Consider the following 17,502-nt stretch of genomic DNA (forward strand, 5'->3'; position numbering starts at 1 on the left):
ACTTTTCATAAAGAATGTGATCCACCCACGACAAAGTTGTTGGTGTTGGAACAAAGACTCAAGCACATTTTTTTATTATTATTTGGGGGGGGTGCAGGGCAAATGGGGCTGGGTGGCCTGCCTGGTGCCATATAGCAGGGAGATTGTTGGGTGTCTGAGGCCAGATTTGGACCCGGGTGTTCCTGGCTCAAGGGCCAATACTTTGTCTGCCACCCAGCCACCCAGCCACCCCTACTATTATTACTATTTTATTTTATTTTGGGTCTTTTTTTTCTTTTGTTTGGTTTTTGCAGGGCAGTGGGGTTCGGGTGACTTGCATGTCACACAGCTGGGTGATTGTTGGGTGTACGGGCCGGATGTGGGCTCTGGTGCTGGTGGTTCCAGGGCTGGTGCTCTATCCATTGTTCCACCTGGCCATACCTACTATTATTACTATTATTTTTTTTAATTTTAATTTTTTTCTCTCCCCTTTACTTCATCGCTCAAGCAAGTCTATATTTATTGGGGGTAGGGGGTATTTCATTTACTCTTAAACAAGAATATTTTATTAATATAAAAAACATTATTTGTACAAAATGAGAATAAATATTAAAAAAAAAAGAAAAGGAAAGCCAGGAGAAAGAACATCTACCTCAGGATTTGTCTTCTGCAGCCGTGGGTGAGTCTGGGTGCAAAGGGCAGATCAGCAGGGGATCAGCCTGATAAGGGGCTGGATTGGGGCCTGAATGCAGGACCTTCTTGATCAGTGATGGCTAGACTGTGAGGGCTTGGGTCTACTAGGGAGCAGAGACACTTGGTGTTAGTCCTGACCCTTTGGAGCTTGCAGACCGGTCTGGGGGGAGAGTTCCGGTGCAGAAGAGTTGAGGACACCATCCCTGGGCTCTTCGGGTCTGAGGAACTCTGAGTTCAAGTCTCCATTGCAGCTGAAGACTCTTTCCAGAACAAACACAATTACAGACTACTTTTGCCCCAGGCATAGGTGTGTGAGCAGAAGAACCAGCCCAACTGACAATAGGAAAAGGGATGGCCTCATCCCAGGGTAAAGCCTCCATTGATTGAAGGCAAAAGTATTCAACAGCTGCAATTGCTTCCTTCAGGCTAAGGGAGTAGGCCTCAGTCAAGGTCACAGACACTCCAGAGAAAGCAACCAGCACCTCCTACTGGCTAGAGGGAGTAATTGCACTCAGTGAGTAAAGCCCCTAGGGATCCCAACACCAAACCTCTGTGAATCAGCTCCTCCTCAACTCAGGGTCTTAGCAAAATGAAGAAAGGTCAGCGGAAAGGTGGATCCATAGAAAAATTCTTGGAAGGAAAAGACCCTAACTCAAAGAGACCTAGAACTTCTGAGGAGAATATGATCTGGTCTCCAGCACAGAAAGCCTTCCTTGAAGAAATAAGGAAGGAGTTTAAAAATCAATTGGAAGGGGCGACTAGGTGGCACAGTGGATAAAGCACTGGCCCTGGAGTCAGGAGTACCTGGGTTCAAATCAGGTCTCAGATACTTAATAATTACCTAGCTATGTGGACTTGGGCAAGCCCCGTAACCCCATTTGCCTTGCAAAAAACCTAAAAAAAATCAATTGGAAAATTTGGGAAAAGAAACCCAAGAGAAGATTAACACCTTGCAACAAGAAAACAAATCATTGGAAAATACAATTGGACAAATACAAAATGTGACTAAATCTCTCAGATCCTCAATTGAGCAAATTAAAAAAAGAAAATAATTCTCTCAAAACCTCAACTGGTCAAATGGAAAGCTCTTTCAAAAGTAGAATTGACAAAGTGGAAAAGGAGTTGCAAAAGGTAAATGAAGAAATTCCTCCCTAAAAAAAAGAATGGAGTCTGCAGAAACTAATGACTTCATGAGACAGCAAGAGTCTGTTAAACAAACCCTAACCCTAACCCTAATTTAAAAAATAGAAAATTAGAAGAAAATGTAAAATACCTTAGCAGCAAAACCACTGACCTCAAGAATAGATTGAGGAGTGGTAACCTGAGAATTATTGGATTTCCTGAAAACATTGAAGAGAAAAAAAAAAGCCTGGCCTCAATATTACAGGATCTAGTGATGGAAAATTGCCCTGATATCATGGAACCAGAGGGCAAAGTAGTTATTGAAAGAATATATTGATCCCCTCCAGAAAGAGATCCTAAAATGAAAACACCAAAGAATGTTGTGGCCAAATTCCAGAACTATTAGATAAAAGAGAAAATCCTGTAAGCAGCCAGAAGGAAACAATTTAAATATCAAGGAGTCACAGTAAAGATTATGCAGGACCTGGCTGAATCAACATTAAGGGATCAAAGGGCCTGGAATGAGATATTTTGAAGAGCAAGGGAGCTTTAAATGCAGCCAAGAATCCACTAACCCGCAAAGCTGAGCCTTCTTTTTCAGGGGAAAAGATGGACATTTAACAAAATGGAAGTATTCCAAAAATTCCTGATGAAAAGACAAGAGCTAAATAGAAAATTTGGACATCAAACAGGAGGTTCAAGAGACACATGAAAAGGTAAAAAAAAAAAAGGTGGGGTAAAGAAAAAAAAACTGCTATCCAGTAAGTTGAAACTGGCTATATCCCAGCATGGGGAAAAAGTTTCTCATAACTCTTGAGAATTGTAACTCTAACAGAGAGAATAAATACCTAGCCAGAAGTGATGGACACTTATGACTTCTCCATGAGACTGCTATCCAATGGGATGAAACTGGCTATAACCCCACTTGGGAGAAAGACTCTAATAACTCTCCAGAATTGTAACTCTATTAGATAGAATGTACCTAGCTAGATGATGGATACTCAGAATTTTCAATGACTCAAAATGATTTCAAAAACACTACCTCCTTAAAAAGGGGGACAGAAAGAAGACAGGAGGAGGGAGGGGATTGGAGTAAATTTCATTACCCTAAGAGGTACAAAATACCGATGGTAATAGAGGGGAAGAAGGGAGGAGATGAGAAACACCTGAATCTTCTCATCACACTTGGCTTAAAGTCAATTTACACACATAGTTAACTTAAAAAAAATCTAACCTTTCAAGTATTAAAAGGGGAAAAGGGGAGGGGACAGAGAAAGGGGGGAGAAAAAAGGGGGAACTAACAAAAAGAAGGGAAGGGAAAAGGGAAAAAGCGAAAGGGGAAAGAAAGGGGAGAGGGTGGATATAGGAGGACAAACACACTGAAGGGGGTGATATTCAGAAACAAAATACTGGGGAATACGGATAAAGTGAGGGGAGAAAGGGGAAAAACACAAACAGAGGGAAGATAGCATGGAGAGCAATAAAGAATTAGTAATCATAATTTTGAATGTGAATGGGATGAACTCTCCCTTAAAATGTAAGCAAATTGCAAAGTAGATTAAAAACCAGAATCCTACAATATGCTCTCTCATCACACTCAGTTTGGACCAATGTACAACATGGAAACAAAGTAAAGACTGACAAATTGCTTTTTGTGGGGGTTGGGGAAGTAAGATGGGGGAAAAATTGTAAAACTCAAAAATAAATAAAATCTTTAATAAAACAAACAAAAAAGAGACAGTAACCAATAGCTTGAGCTGCTTTAGAAAGACTAAACTTGATAAGGAAAATAAATCATTGAATATGGCAAATGAGATTATTGGTGACCTTTCAAAGAAGAGTTTTGAAAAGTGGGTTGGAAGCCATATTGCAAAAAATGACATGACTGGTGATGAAGAAATAGGACATTTTTTTTAATGGCAGGGAAAAACTGAGCATGTGTATAACCAGAATGAAAGGAGGTAGTGAAAAGGGAGATAGAAGGATCAATGAATTAAGAAAGGAAAATGGATGAAGCATTTATTAAGTGCTTACTATATACAAAGAAAGAACCATCCCCGCTGGGTGTACATTGTCAAAATATTTTGTAGATACCCTCTTTCCCAGAACTAAGGCCCAGCAAGCATCTGTGCACTAGGAATAACCTCATCCTCTTGCAAAGTGTTTTGCTTGGACCAGCACCAGGTGTTAACTGAGGCTGACAGTTGGTGAGGATGGCTGGCCTATTTTTCACAGGAGATTTGCAAAGCACTCAATTATTTTAACTGCTTTAGTCTTCATAATCATCCTATAAGGTTAAGTCCTATTATTATCCCATTTTATAGATTTGAATGTAGTGAGATGTTCCTAATGGTTCTTGTCTCCTGCTTCACACCCTGGAAGTGCGGACTGGGAAGGAGACAGGTGATATACTGGGGAACTGATGTGGTCACCATTAGTCCAAACACAATTGTTATAAGTGGTTGCTAGGAAGAACAAAAATAATTAAGGAATGCACTGGAAATACACAGGGTGAATGAACTGAGGAAGATTCAATTTGCATCAAGGCCAGCTATATATCATTTAGAGGCCATTGAAACAAAGCAAAGGACTTGCTTTAGTGCAGTCAGGTGACATAATGGATAGATCTCAGGGTTTGGAGTCAGGAAGATCTAAGTTCAAATCTGGCATCAAACATTTATTAGCTTTGTGACCTTGGGCAAGTTACTTAACCTGTTTGCCTCAGTATTCTCATCTCTAAAATGGGGATAATAATAGCACCTACCACCATTTGCAATGATCAAATGAAATAATAATTGTAAAGGGATTATCATAGGAAAAAATAAACAGTACACAGCAGAGAACAGAAGAAAACCTACAAGGAAGCAAAGAAAAGATGGACAATTTTGAACAAAGTGTTTAATATTTATTATATGGACTTTCTTGAAATCAAAATTTACTGATTTATATTATGAATCTTCTCTTATGTTTCACTATGCACATGACAATTTTTTTATTTTGCAAAATAAAATATAAATTAAAAACCTAAAAAAAAGGTGGCCCTTCCAGAGTGTTCCCTGAGATTATACTATAATTGAAGATTGTTTAAGAAAATAAATTATAATAAAAAAATATTTTTAATTTGTGGTTTTCTATGTCTATATGCCATTTGTGGAGATTCTTTGAGTTTGACACCACTTATCTATATCACAATGTAATATTTTCCTAGACCATCCCTTCAATAAAGATATATTTAGAAAAAAAGAGCTTATTCTTGGCATGTAACAAGCACTTATAAGTGTTAGTTATGATGATAATGATGATTACTTCACACTGATTCAAGGGCAGTGAAAAATAAAAAATAAAACTTGTTAATAGCCTGGAACAAAACCATTCCATTGGGAAGATAAAAGATCAGGGCAGCAGAGGACAAAATAAGCTGGTTTAAAATATCATCAGCAGAGATTTAAAAAAAATCTGTTACTACTCTGGCCTGGCCTGGATGGACATATAAATAATGGATGTACTTGAGAGAAGAATGCAGAGTTCATATGTCAGAAGCTACATTCTAGATAACAGGTTTGGGAAGTAGAATGAAAGGAATGAAAGATTACCCTGATCCTCCAAAACAGTGAATCTGATTTCATCAGTTGTAATGGGTATGTTTCATCTTGACTTCTTGTAGAAGTAAAAGTGGAAATAAAAAGTATATATGCACATCTACATTTGAGTGGCCTCAAGTGAGCATGGTGTGACAATTATATTACATATTTCTGTGGTTAACAGAAGCTAAGGGAAAGAAAGGGTACAGACAGTTGGCACAGTTTGAAGCCATTGGTTCACTAAAGAAATTAGCAGCAGCAGGAATAGATAACATAAAAAGAGGTATAGGGGCATGAGAGGTTATCCGCAAGTGGGTTGATCTCCCAAAGGAAAATGAACCAGACCAATCATTTTTAAAGGAAACATGGAAAAAAATACTTTTATAACCTCTGGGAGGATTAGGACTCCAGGGTTTTAGTGACAAGGATTATGCATATTTGGGATATATCAGAATAAGCCTGAAATTTCCAACAGAAGTTATCATTTTGACTTTGGTTTTGTTTAGCCCCACCAATTATCTCTGGAGTATAAGCTTTGACTGGAAGCAACTCTAATCTATTCAAGGTATTAGCTGGATATTGAAAGAAAAAGCTGGAACTTGATACCTATATAATTTAATCATTCAAGCCTCCTGAAGAGACAGTTCTAGGAAGATGGGAACAGATTGTGATAAAAACACTTTAAGAGCACGGGTTCTTCCAACTTAGAGCTGGACCCAAAGAATTTTAATGTTTGTGCCTGTGTACCTGAAGAGTGGACAGACCAGTTGAGTGAGAAGCTGGACAAGAGGATAGCAGCATTTTCTATCTTTTAAAAAAAATCTTTTTTTATTGATATATTTTGTTTTTTTATATATAATGTTAATTTCTGAATATATTCTTATGTGTTCTTTACCTTAAAGAAAGGGTGGTTTCTCTACTACTAAAGAACGGAGAAAGGAATGAATGAAGGAAGCATTTATATAACACTTATCATGTATCAGAAACTGTGCTAAGGACTTTACTAATATTATCTTATTTGAGCCTTACAACAAACTTGGGTTATTGCTCAAGTCTTTCATTTGCCTGACTCTTCATGGTCCCACATTTGGGATTTTTTGGACAGAGATAATAGAGTGGTTCACCATTTCCTTCTCCAACTCATATTACAGATGAAGAAACTGAGGCAAACAGGGTTGAGTTACTTATCCACAGTCACTCAGTTAGTAAGTGCCTGAGGTTGGATTTTGGATTTTGAACTCAGGTCTTCCTAACTCCAGGCCCAGCACACTATCCATTGTGCCACCTAGCTGGCCCATAGCCCTAGGCAGGTACTATTACTAAGTCATATTGTTAAGGAAAGAATAAAGAAATAAAGAAAAAAAGAAAACAGTTCAACAAGACTAGCACCTCATCTTTCTGACCATATATATATATATATATATATATATATATATATATATATATATATAACATTTTGCTCCATAATTCACCACCTTTACAATGAAAGGAAGGGAATATATTTTCTCAATTCTTCTCTAGAGTCAAATGTGCTCATTATTTTTACATAACATTCAGAGTTTTAACTTCCCCTCCCCCTTGTTGTTCCTTTCATTTACATTGTTGTAATTATTATGTATATTGTTTTCCTGAATCTGCTTAATCCAATCTTCCTCACTTCTCTGAATCCTTCATGTTTGTAATTCCTTCTGGCACAGTAGCATTCCATTACATTCTTGTAGCACAGTTTGTTTTACTATTCCCCAACTGGGGATGGGGATCTACTCTTTTTCCCCCTAGTTTTTTTTGCTAACAGAAAAAGTGTTGCAATGATTATTTTGATACATACAACTTCTTTCTTTGCCCTTTGACCACTTTGTGTGTGTGTGTGTGTGTGTGTGTGTGTGTGTGTGTATATAAAATCTAACTGCACAATCTCTAGATTAGAACATTGGTGGTCTAGTGACTCAAACTTACCATATATCTAAAGATGAACATGTTGTCTCCAATCTTGAGGGCAGGAATGTTTTCCACTTCTTGTTTTTGTATTCCCAGTGCTTCACCCATGGTAGGAGTTTAATAAATGTTTGTTGATTGACTGATTCTATCTGGGAGATGATTTTTCAATTTTTATAACAGGTTTGATTATAAGTTCCTCTCATTCAATCAGTCAGTTAGCAAACATTCATTAGGTGCTTACTATGTGTCAGACACTGTGTGAGGGGCTGAAGATGCAATAAAGAGCAAAAGTATAGTGTTTGCTTTCCACTAGTGGAAATGACATGTAAATAAATTGTTACATGCAAAATATAAACAGAGTAGATAGAAGGGAGCTTTATAAGAGAAGGCACTGGAAGCTGGGGCAATGTTCATGTTCTAATTTCCAAGACTGTAAAATAGGGAAAAGTAGTCCTTGCTTTCTTTTATTTAGGCAGAATTGAAACTGGAGATGAGGTTGGTACAAGTAACTGGACTTACTCTGGTGGACAATTTAGAGGGTGATAGCAAACTCCCCCTGGGACACACCACCTTATTCCTTCTGGTATTTCTATTCTAGGAGTTTCATATACAGATGGAAGCACATATTTGGTTATAAAAAAGGGACCATGGACAATTCTCAGTCCTCTAGACTTTGTTTACTCATCTGTAAAATAGGAATAATTTTTGTTCTATTATCCCATCAGTCAATCAAGTATTTATTAAGTGACTAATATATGCTAGGCATTGGGCTAGGCACTAGGAATACAAAGATAAAAGTTCAAACAATTCCTGTCCTCCAGGAGCCTATGGTCTAGTTAAGAGTAATGCCAGGTAAGTGTTTTTTGTTGTTATTGAGTTGTTGACTTGTTTCAATTGTGCCCAACTCTGTAGGATTCTATTTGGGGTTTTCTTGGCAGAGATACTGGAGTGGTTTGCCATTCTCTTCTTCAACTCATTTTATAGATAAGGAACTGAGGCATACCAGGTTAAATGACTTGGACAAGGTAGTATAGCCGGTAAGTATCTTGAGACCAGATCTGAACTCAGGAAGATGTCTTCCTAATTTCAAACCCATTGCACTATCTGCTGCTACTATCGAGGTACCCAGGCACATGCATAGTTACATGTAAAACTTTTCATAGGGAAGGTTCTAGCAATTTGAAGGAACAAGAAAGGCCTCATGCAAAAAGTGGTGCTTGAGTTGTACATTGATGGAAATTAAGAATTTTGAGAGATGGAGGTGAGGAGAAAATACATTTCAGGAATGGGGGATAGCCAGTGAAAAGAAATGGAAGCAGGAGATGAAGGGCTGTGTATAAGAAAAAATAAGTCAGCCTATTCCCTCTCTCCCATTATTGGGGAGGAGGGGAGCAGGATCCCAAACTTTATATTTAAGGCTTCACTTCCTTCCTACCATATATTAGTACCACAATGAATACACATAGCATTTACTTAGTCAAGAAACTCATTTAACCAAATCAGTAGCAAAACAGAAACCAGAAAATCTACATATGAGAATATATAGCAAACAATGTAGAGTGAAGGAACTTTCTCATTGAAAGCTAGATAACTCAATTCAACTCAATCAAGGAGTGCTGGATCCTACCCAAGGAGAAGTTTGGTGGTCTCCAATACAGCAAGCTGGAGATAGGGATGTGATAAAAATGCCAGCTCCTCTCCTGCTGACTTTTTTCCAGAGTGTTTTTCTTTAGCAGCCTGAAGTAGAGCTAGAATATTCCTTTTTTTTCAAAGTTAGAAGACAGATTTATCTAAAGCCCAAAGAGATGCAGTGACTAGAAGAGAATTTAGAGAAAACTGAAGAGACTGGAGCTCTCCTACTCTTACTAACTCTGCTCTGTTCCTTACTTACACAGGTGCAGGGCATTGATCTCTACCAATTGGGAGAAATTCTCATATCAATGGGCTTTGGACTGGGTTACATTTACATTTTGTTTCCAAAGTGGGAGGAAGGGAGTATAAAGATAATCAATGTACAATGTAAATCAGGTATAGTACAGCTATTTATTTATTAAATACAAAGAAATATTTGAAGACAAGTGTTCATTGATAGAAAAACTTAAACAAAGAGCAATAATAACCTATTAGTACCACTATACTTTTCTAAGAGATACTTAACTTGAAGCATTTTGTGGGACTGCCAAATAAACATTTCACATTTCACCTAAACTGCATTGTGCTTGCTCCTTCAAAGTACATATCTTCTAGTAAGCCAGACCAGATGTTGAGCTCATCTTTCTGCCATCTTCTTCAAGTTCTTAGATAGTTGCCTCTTCCCACAGTTCAACTAGCTACAGGTAGAGAACCTGAGTCAGACACTGCCCAGGAGGTTCTTATTAGTATCACCATTTAGTCACCTACAATTAGACATGGAAAGAAACATATGAAGTGGTCAGAGACCCAGGATAAAGCCTGTCTAACTGAGTTCCTGTTTCAATTTCCATGAAGAAGAAGTTATCACACTGCTGTAGTGGGCAAAGGGCAGTCAAGAGAGGCTTTAAAAATAATGACTCAGTTGCTTGATGGGAAAAAAAGACAAGGTTGACCCACACTTTCTCATCAACTATATCTATGGACCAACAGAATGAAAGAGATAACTAGTTAATCAGATTCCCTGCTGGGAATTGAGCCTGTGGTCCCCATTATCATAGATTTAGAATTCACTTTTTAATGTAGACTGCATTGGGTCAATCTACTTGGCTTAGGGGTCAATGGCTCTGACATGATTTTGACATGCCATCAAAGTCCCCTGATATGGGGATGATACCACCTTCCTTCAGCTATCACGGTGGCGAAGGACAGAGGAAGACTAAGCCTTTCCTGCCTTAATCTAAACCACAATTCTCACTGGTGAAACATATGTTTCCCTCTAAGTGGTTCTGGGTGGACTGACTCCATTCCAACCCCTGCTACCTAAGTCTTTGACTCACCACCCCTACTAAAATATAACCTCCTTGAGAACTTGGATTATGTCCTGATATTTCTTTGCAACTCCCTCCAGCAGCTGGCCGGGTACATTTTCATTTGCTATAGATATTCAATGAATATTAGGTGAATGAGTGACAATATTAATCTGGAGTTCCCTTTATTCTGGCATCTTAAAATTCTAAGAGCTGAATTAAATTAGAAGGCAGATATAGGGTCAAGAAGATAGCAGTACTTGAAATTATGACTTGCTAGCTTAATTGGTAGATAGAATCATTGTTCAGTAGAAGAGACTATATTTTGAGTCAGAGGATCTAGGTTTGAATACCAGCTCTGCTAGCAGTACTGTGTTTGACTGTGAGCAAGTTTCTTTGAAACTTATTTTCTTCATCTATAAAATGGGGAGAATGATATTTGGACTACTTGACTGAAATAGTTGCTGTGCAGCTTTACAATCCTTGAAGTAAAAGTCTGAGAAATATGATACTTTCCCTCCTTAATAAACACCAGTGGCTCCCTATCATTTCTAGAACAGAGGTGAGGAACATCTGACCCATGGACCATTTAAGACCCTCAAAATCATTTGGTCTGGTGTTGCCATGATAACTGTAGGAGGGACTCAAAATTCAATAAATCTAGGAACTTTTAAAGGGTGAATTAATTAACAATTTGACCAAATATAGGCCATGAATGATGTTATAAATATCTAAATGATCCTTGGTAGAAAAAAAGGTTCCCCAGCTCTGCTCTAGAATAAAATCTTTGTTATTTATAGTCCTGTCTCTTTTCTACCTTTCTAGTTTTCTTAAACCTCACTCTCCTCCACTCACTCTTCATGCCAGACAAAACTGATCTATTTTTTTTATTTTGCACAGAGAATACTGCTTTCCATCTCTTTGCTTTTGTACTAGCAGTCCTCTATGTCTTTAAATGCACTCCCTTAATGACACCTGTACTCTAGCCTCCTACTCATGCTCTTCCTACTGAAACTGGACTCCCAATCACTGGGACCTAGGCTCAGAAAGGTGAACTTTTGGCTTACTTTTCCTTAATCCCTGGCTTTTCACACCACTTCCTTGGCCAAACAGACCACCAAGCTTGGGTCAGCTTCCATGCCCTGTCCTTGTTTATTCTTGCTCCCCTAAAAGTGCTGTTTTCCCCAATTAGAATATAATCTTGAGAGAAGGGACTGTCTTACTTGTAACTGTAACCCCAGCTCTTAATGGTGCATCTGGCATGCATTAAGTGATTAATAAATGCTGTTTTTTTCCTTTTATTTCCCCACCTCTGTCTTTTGGAATCCCTAGTTTCCTTCAAGATCTGATGTCCTCCAAGATCCCTTTCAGCTCCTAATCTAGGATCCCATGTCCTGTGACTCAGCCCATTCTCTACTATCTACTCAGAACCTTTCCTCATCCTCCTAAGTCACACTGGTGCTTCTCTAGTACTACCTTATATACATTTTGTATATATTGAGGAAACTGAAGGAATTGAGAGATTAGTACAAAAACTAGTATGGGAATTTAATGAACCTCACCCTGACTCCATCAGTTCTGGAGCTAGTTCAGTTTGCTTTTTAAAAAATTATAGGTCTATTTCAAATTCTCTCCTGTGAGAAAACTTTATTCATTTGTGTGGAATGGGGGAAAAAAACCTTTCTTGCATTGTTTGAACCCAGCATTGTGTAACTGGGAAACTGGCCATCCTTTCCTTGCTGCTTAGAGACCCTTAACCAAGGACCTCAGTTATGCTGACCAGATCCAGTCAGATCCAAAGAATGATACAAGGAATTTTCTCATAGTTGTAAATCTTAAGTAAATCTAAAACTAGTCTCATACTGATCAATTACTTGTTGTTTTCATGTTACTTTGATTGTTCATGGACCCTTTGAAATGGAGTATGATACCACTTTTTCTGAATTCAGAGAATTTCCCTGATTTACTCTCCCCCTCCCAACTTGGAAAGTACAAAATTAGATCATTAGAAATTAGATCACCTAATGTTGTATTTCTTTTCTTTTTATTAATCAAGCTTATTTGAATAATTGTTTTTAATGTATAAAAGTTGGTCTCCCCCAGAGCTTGGGGTCCAGGCCTAAGTTGAGTTGGCAATTGCTTCACTTGCTAAATAAATTGATATATTCAGAAGATCAAACCTTTCTTTCCTCAGTCATTTCATCTTTCATCTATCAAAATACTATGTACTTATAATATGGATATAATACTATATGCATAGTCATCCATCATAATATACTTATATGTGTCAGTCAGTGAACAGTTATTGAGTATTTACCATGGGCCAGGCATTGCCTATGCTGGGCAGGCATACGTGTACCTGTAGATTGGTCCCATAATTAGAATATGAGCTCTTTAATGGCAAGAACTGCTCACTTTTGTCTTTGTATCCTGAACTTTTAGCCTACAGCTATAATGGCATACTACTAAACACTTATCAAAAATATCAAAACTTGATTAATGTGGGTGGGAGACAACTCTAACCAGAGTCCATTGTTAAAATTTCAGCATGAGCTATAAAGAATAATTCTTTTGTTGAGTGTCTAGACTTAAGAAAGTGATGAAAAAATTGCTGATGAAACTTATTACTTTATTTATTTATTAGATTTACATTCTTATTTATTTATACATTACTAAAATAATCCTGTAAGAATAAACATAATCCCCCTCACCCACAAAAATAAAAAGCCTCATGAGAAATAAAGTGAAAGAAAGAGGAAAAAAAATCTGTGTTCTGATACCATCAGCTCTGTCTCTGGGGTGCATAGTTTTTCCCATAGTCACTATTGCTGATTGTAATTCCTTCCATCCATTCCTTCCCAGCCCCCATTTATTCTATTTTCTCTCTCCTTTCACACTATCCCTCTTCAAAAGTGTGCTATGTGGCAGTGGAGTGGTGCAGTGGACAGAGCACTGGCCCTGGGGCCAGGAGGCCCCAAGCCTACATCCTACTCCAGAGACCCAGCAACTACCCAGCTGTGTGGTCCTGGGCAGGCTACCCAATCCCACCATCTTGCAAAAAACAAAAAAAATGTGTTGTATATGACTCCTTCCTCTCTCCCATCCCCTTGCCCCATCCCTTTCCTCTCCTTTTTCCTCTAGGGTAAAAGATTTCTATACCCTATTAAGTGTGTTTGTTATTTCCTCTCTGAGTCACTTATGATGAAAATGAAGGCTAACTCATTTCCCCTCACTTCCCCCCTTCCACTCCATTACAAAAGCTTTTTCTTGACACTTTTACATGAAATATCTTATCCCATTCTACCTCTCCTTTCCCTTCCTCCCAGTACCTTCCTTTTTCAGCTATTGACTCCATCTTTACAATATATTATACCTTCATATTCAGCTCCCTCCTGTTCCTTGCTAAATATGCTCCTTCTAACTACTCTATTAAGCGAGAAAGTTCACGTGAGTAATATTAGGAATATATGCAGTTCAACATCATTAAATCCCTCATAATTCGCCCTTCCCATCTACCCTCTCTATGCTTTACCTGAGTCCTGTACTTGAAAATCAAACTTTCAGTTCAGTTTTGGCTATTTCAACAGGAACATTTGAAATTCCCCTATTTCATTGAATGTACATCTTTTCCCCTGGAAGAGAAAGTTCAGTTTTCTGTGTAGTCGATTCTTTGCTGCATTCCAAGTTCTTTTGCCTTCTGGAATATTCTATTCCAAGCCCTATGAGCCCTTAATGTAGATGCTGCAAAATCTTGTGCAATCCTGATTGTCACTCCATGATATTTGAATTGTTTCTTTCTGGCTGCTTGTAATAGTTTCTCTTTGAAGTAGGAGTTCTAGAATTTGGCAATAATATTCCTGGGGGTTATTTTTTGGAGGATCTCTTTCAAGAGGAGAATGGTGGATTCTCTCAATTTCTATTTTACCCTCTGCTTCTAGGATATCAGGACAATTTTCCTGTAGAAATTCTTTAAAAATGAAGTCAAGGCTCTCTTTCTTGTCATGACTTTCAGGTAGCCCAATAATTTTTAAAGTGACTCTTTTGGGTCTGTTCTCCAGGTCAGTTGTTTTTCCAATTAGATATTTCATGTTTTCTTCTAAAGTTTTTCATTCTTTTGGTATTATTTTATGGTTTCTTTATTCCTCACAAAGTCATCAGCTTTCTTTAGCTCCATTTTGAAAGAGTTGTTGTCTTCAGAAAGCTTTCTTATCTCCTTTTCCATCTGGTCATTTCTGGTTTTTAAGGTATTCTTCTCATTAACTTTTTGGACTGCTTTTGTCCATTTGACCTAAGCTGATTTTAACATGTGGTTTTCTTCAGCACTTTTTTTGTATCACCTTGACTAAGCTGCTGACTTGGTTTTCATGTTTTTCCTGCATTGCCTCTCATTTCTCTTCCCAATTTTTCCTCTACCTTCCTTACTTGATTTTCAAAATCTCTTTTTGAGCTCTACCATAGCCTGAGCCCAACTCCTATTTTTCTTGCAGGTTTTAGATGTGGAAGTTTGGACTTTGTCATCTTCTGAGTGTGTGTTTTGATCCCCCAAGGAACCAAAATAATTGTCTATGGTTAGGTTCCTTTTATTCTGTTTACTCATTTCCTCAGTCTGTGCCCTGGTTTTGAGGTGCTTCCTGAGGTTTTGAGTTGTTATTGGGGCACCCCTGTAAGGACCCCAGTTCTTTCAATGTCTTATGAGAGGCTATGACTGCTCTCCTGACCTGTGCTTTGATCTGTGGATGACTCCAAGCACACCCCTGTTCCCTGGAACTGTGAGGGGGGGTCCCTGCTCACAAGAGGGTATACTATGGTAGTATGGGGGCCCAGACTGTGACCTATATGGACAAAGCACAAGAGTCCTGTCCCAGGGAAAGAGAAGAGACTTTGACAATCTCCCACCACTTTCTTATCTTCCATGGGCTGAGTGCTCCAGGAGCATCTGCCAGGTGACTCCCTGTTGGGCAGTTCTGTGGGCCTGCTTCCCTTTCCCAGGACCCAGGCTGCATGGAGGGCCATGTCTGTGTGGAGAGCCATGTTGGTCTGGGCTCTGCACTCTGGCAGAGGTTTCCTTGCTAATTTTCCAAGTTGTGCTTAGTGTTCCCTGGTTGGCAGGTCAGGAAACTGCTTCTGCTGCCACTAGCCAGTGCTCCCAGGTGCCTTACAGGCTGTTCCTGGAAGGCTGGAGCTCCTTTGCTCTGATGTGGTTATCCTGACTGCACTGTCGCCCACTCCAACCCCATGGAACAGATCATGATCTTCCACGTTACTTTGGGCTGGAGAATTGCCTCACTGGATCTTTATATGGGTTCTGTCTCTTGACAGTTAGAGTCATAATTTTAAGGTTTTTGGGATATTTTGGAAGAGAGCTCCTGGGAAATCCTGTCCTCATGTTGCCATCTTGGCTCCACCCCTTTCATCCTCTCCAGATAAACTTAAAAGTATATTAGGTACACATTTTTTCAGAGGCATTTGTTAAACATTTATCAGCATATTGGAGACCATAAAGCACTGCATTATTAATCATTATTTATATTAATAATGTATGTAATATGGAATATTATTAATATTAATGATATTATAAGTGCCATTATTAATAAATGTTATTAATTGTAATTGTTATAATTACTTATGAAGTGTGAATCAAACTGTGATGTAGTACAGGGATCTGTATTTAAATCATATCTCTTGCACTTACTTATGTGACCTTGAGCAAGACACTTAACGTGCCTTAGTCTCATATACGAAATGAGGGAGTTGATCTAGATGATTTCTGAGACTGCTTTCAGTTCTAAATCCATGCCTGATGGATGACTCTAGGTCTAGTCCTCCTTTGTTTACCTTGCTCACTGTCTCTTGAATGGAAGCTATTAGTCACTAGGTGGAGCTGATGATGAGAAAGTGTGACTGGATGAAAACAAATCCATTGCTTACCTGGAAATCTTGCTCAGTAATTTCGCCTTCAGATATTACAAAAGTATCATTGAGCACTTACTAATATTGCCTCTCAAGGTGCCATCTTGTGGTCCCTAAAGAAACTACCACAGTCATATGGGGAAGTCTACCCAGATAGATTTCAGACCCATTCCATTCATCCCATTCCAAGCTATGCCTGCATATTTTGTTTTTGTGCTAGCATATCATTGACCCTCCTCCCCCCCTTTAGTGTTCCCTGGTTGGCAGGTCAGGAAACTGCTTCTGCTGCCACTAGCCAGTGCTCCCAGGTGCCTTACAGGCTGTTCCTGGAAGGCTGGAGCTCCTTTGCTCTGATGTGGTTATCCTGACTGCACTGTCGCCCACTCCAACCCCATGGAACAGATCATGATCTTCCACGTTACTTTACAATCTCTAACTCTGTCCAGTGGTACCTGTCCTCAAGGAGTTTACTCCAAGTAGTCCTTTGGTATTGAAGAGCACTACACCAACCAACCAAATGATTGGAGGTGTGAGTCAAATAATTATATTTATTATTGTGAGGGGTGTGTTGTGCAAGATATCCTTCTCACTTGCCTTTACCAGAATCATTCCACCTGTGGCCTGATTGATAGGAAGCAGGACTATTGGAGATGGTTTGGCTGCTATGGAATTTTCTTGGCCTTGAATTAGTTTCATTTCCTTCCATATCAGTGAGGCACCATGGTGTATCATCAACATTGGGTAAGCACCAGAAGATAGCATCTGGTGACAGAATGTGACAACCCAAATTATTCAAACCTGTCTCTTGATGTTCAGAACTGCCTTTCGCTTCTCTTCCTCCCATATCAGTGAGGCATCACAGCACACCACCAACCCTGGGTAAACATCAGCATATGACATCTGGCAACAAAATGCAACTATCAGGCACATTCCAACCTGCCTCTTGGTGGGCTAATCATTAGGACTGTCTTTCCATTCAAACCTTCCATCTTTGAATTGTCAAAGGGCTGGAGGGGGCCCTGGAGTCACTTAATCCAACTCCCTTATTTTATAGATAAGAAACATGGGTTTAGATATGCCAAGTAATTGACTTCAGGACACACAGCTAGTAAGCAACAGGACCCTCTTGTAGGGGCAAGGTTAGAAGGTTCTAAATGCATATGAGAGGTCCAACAGAGAGGACTGAAAGATTTGGGAGAAAGGGAGGAATAGATTATTTCAACTAATGGGGCAGGAACAGGGAAGACTTTAAGGAGAAGGTGGCTGGAACCTGAGCAGAGTCTTCAAGGAAAAAGGAAATTTCAATGGGTGGAGATGTGGATGGAAGCCATTCTAATTAG

The sequence above is a fragment of the Macrotis lagotis genome, chromosome 1 (assembly GCF_037893015.1).
Source record: "Macrotis lagotis isolate mMagLag1 chromosome 1, bilby.v1.9.chrom.fasta, whole genome shotgun sequence".
NCBI classification, from domain to species: domain Eukaryota; kingdom Metazoa; phylum Chordata; class Mammalia; order Peramelemorphia; family Peramelidae; genus Macrotis; species Macrotis lagotis.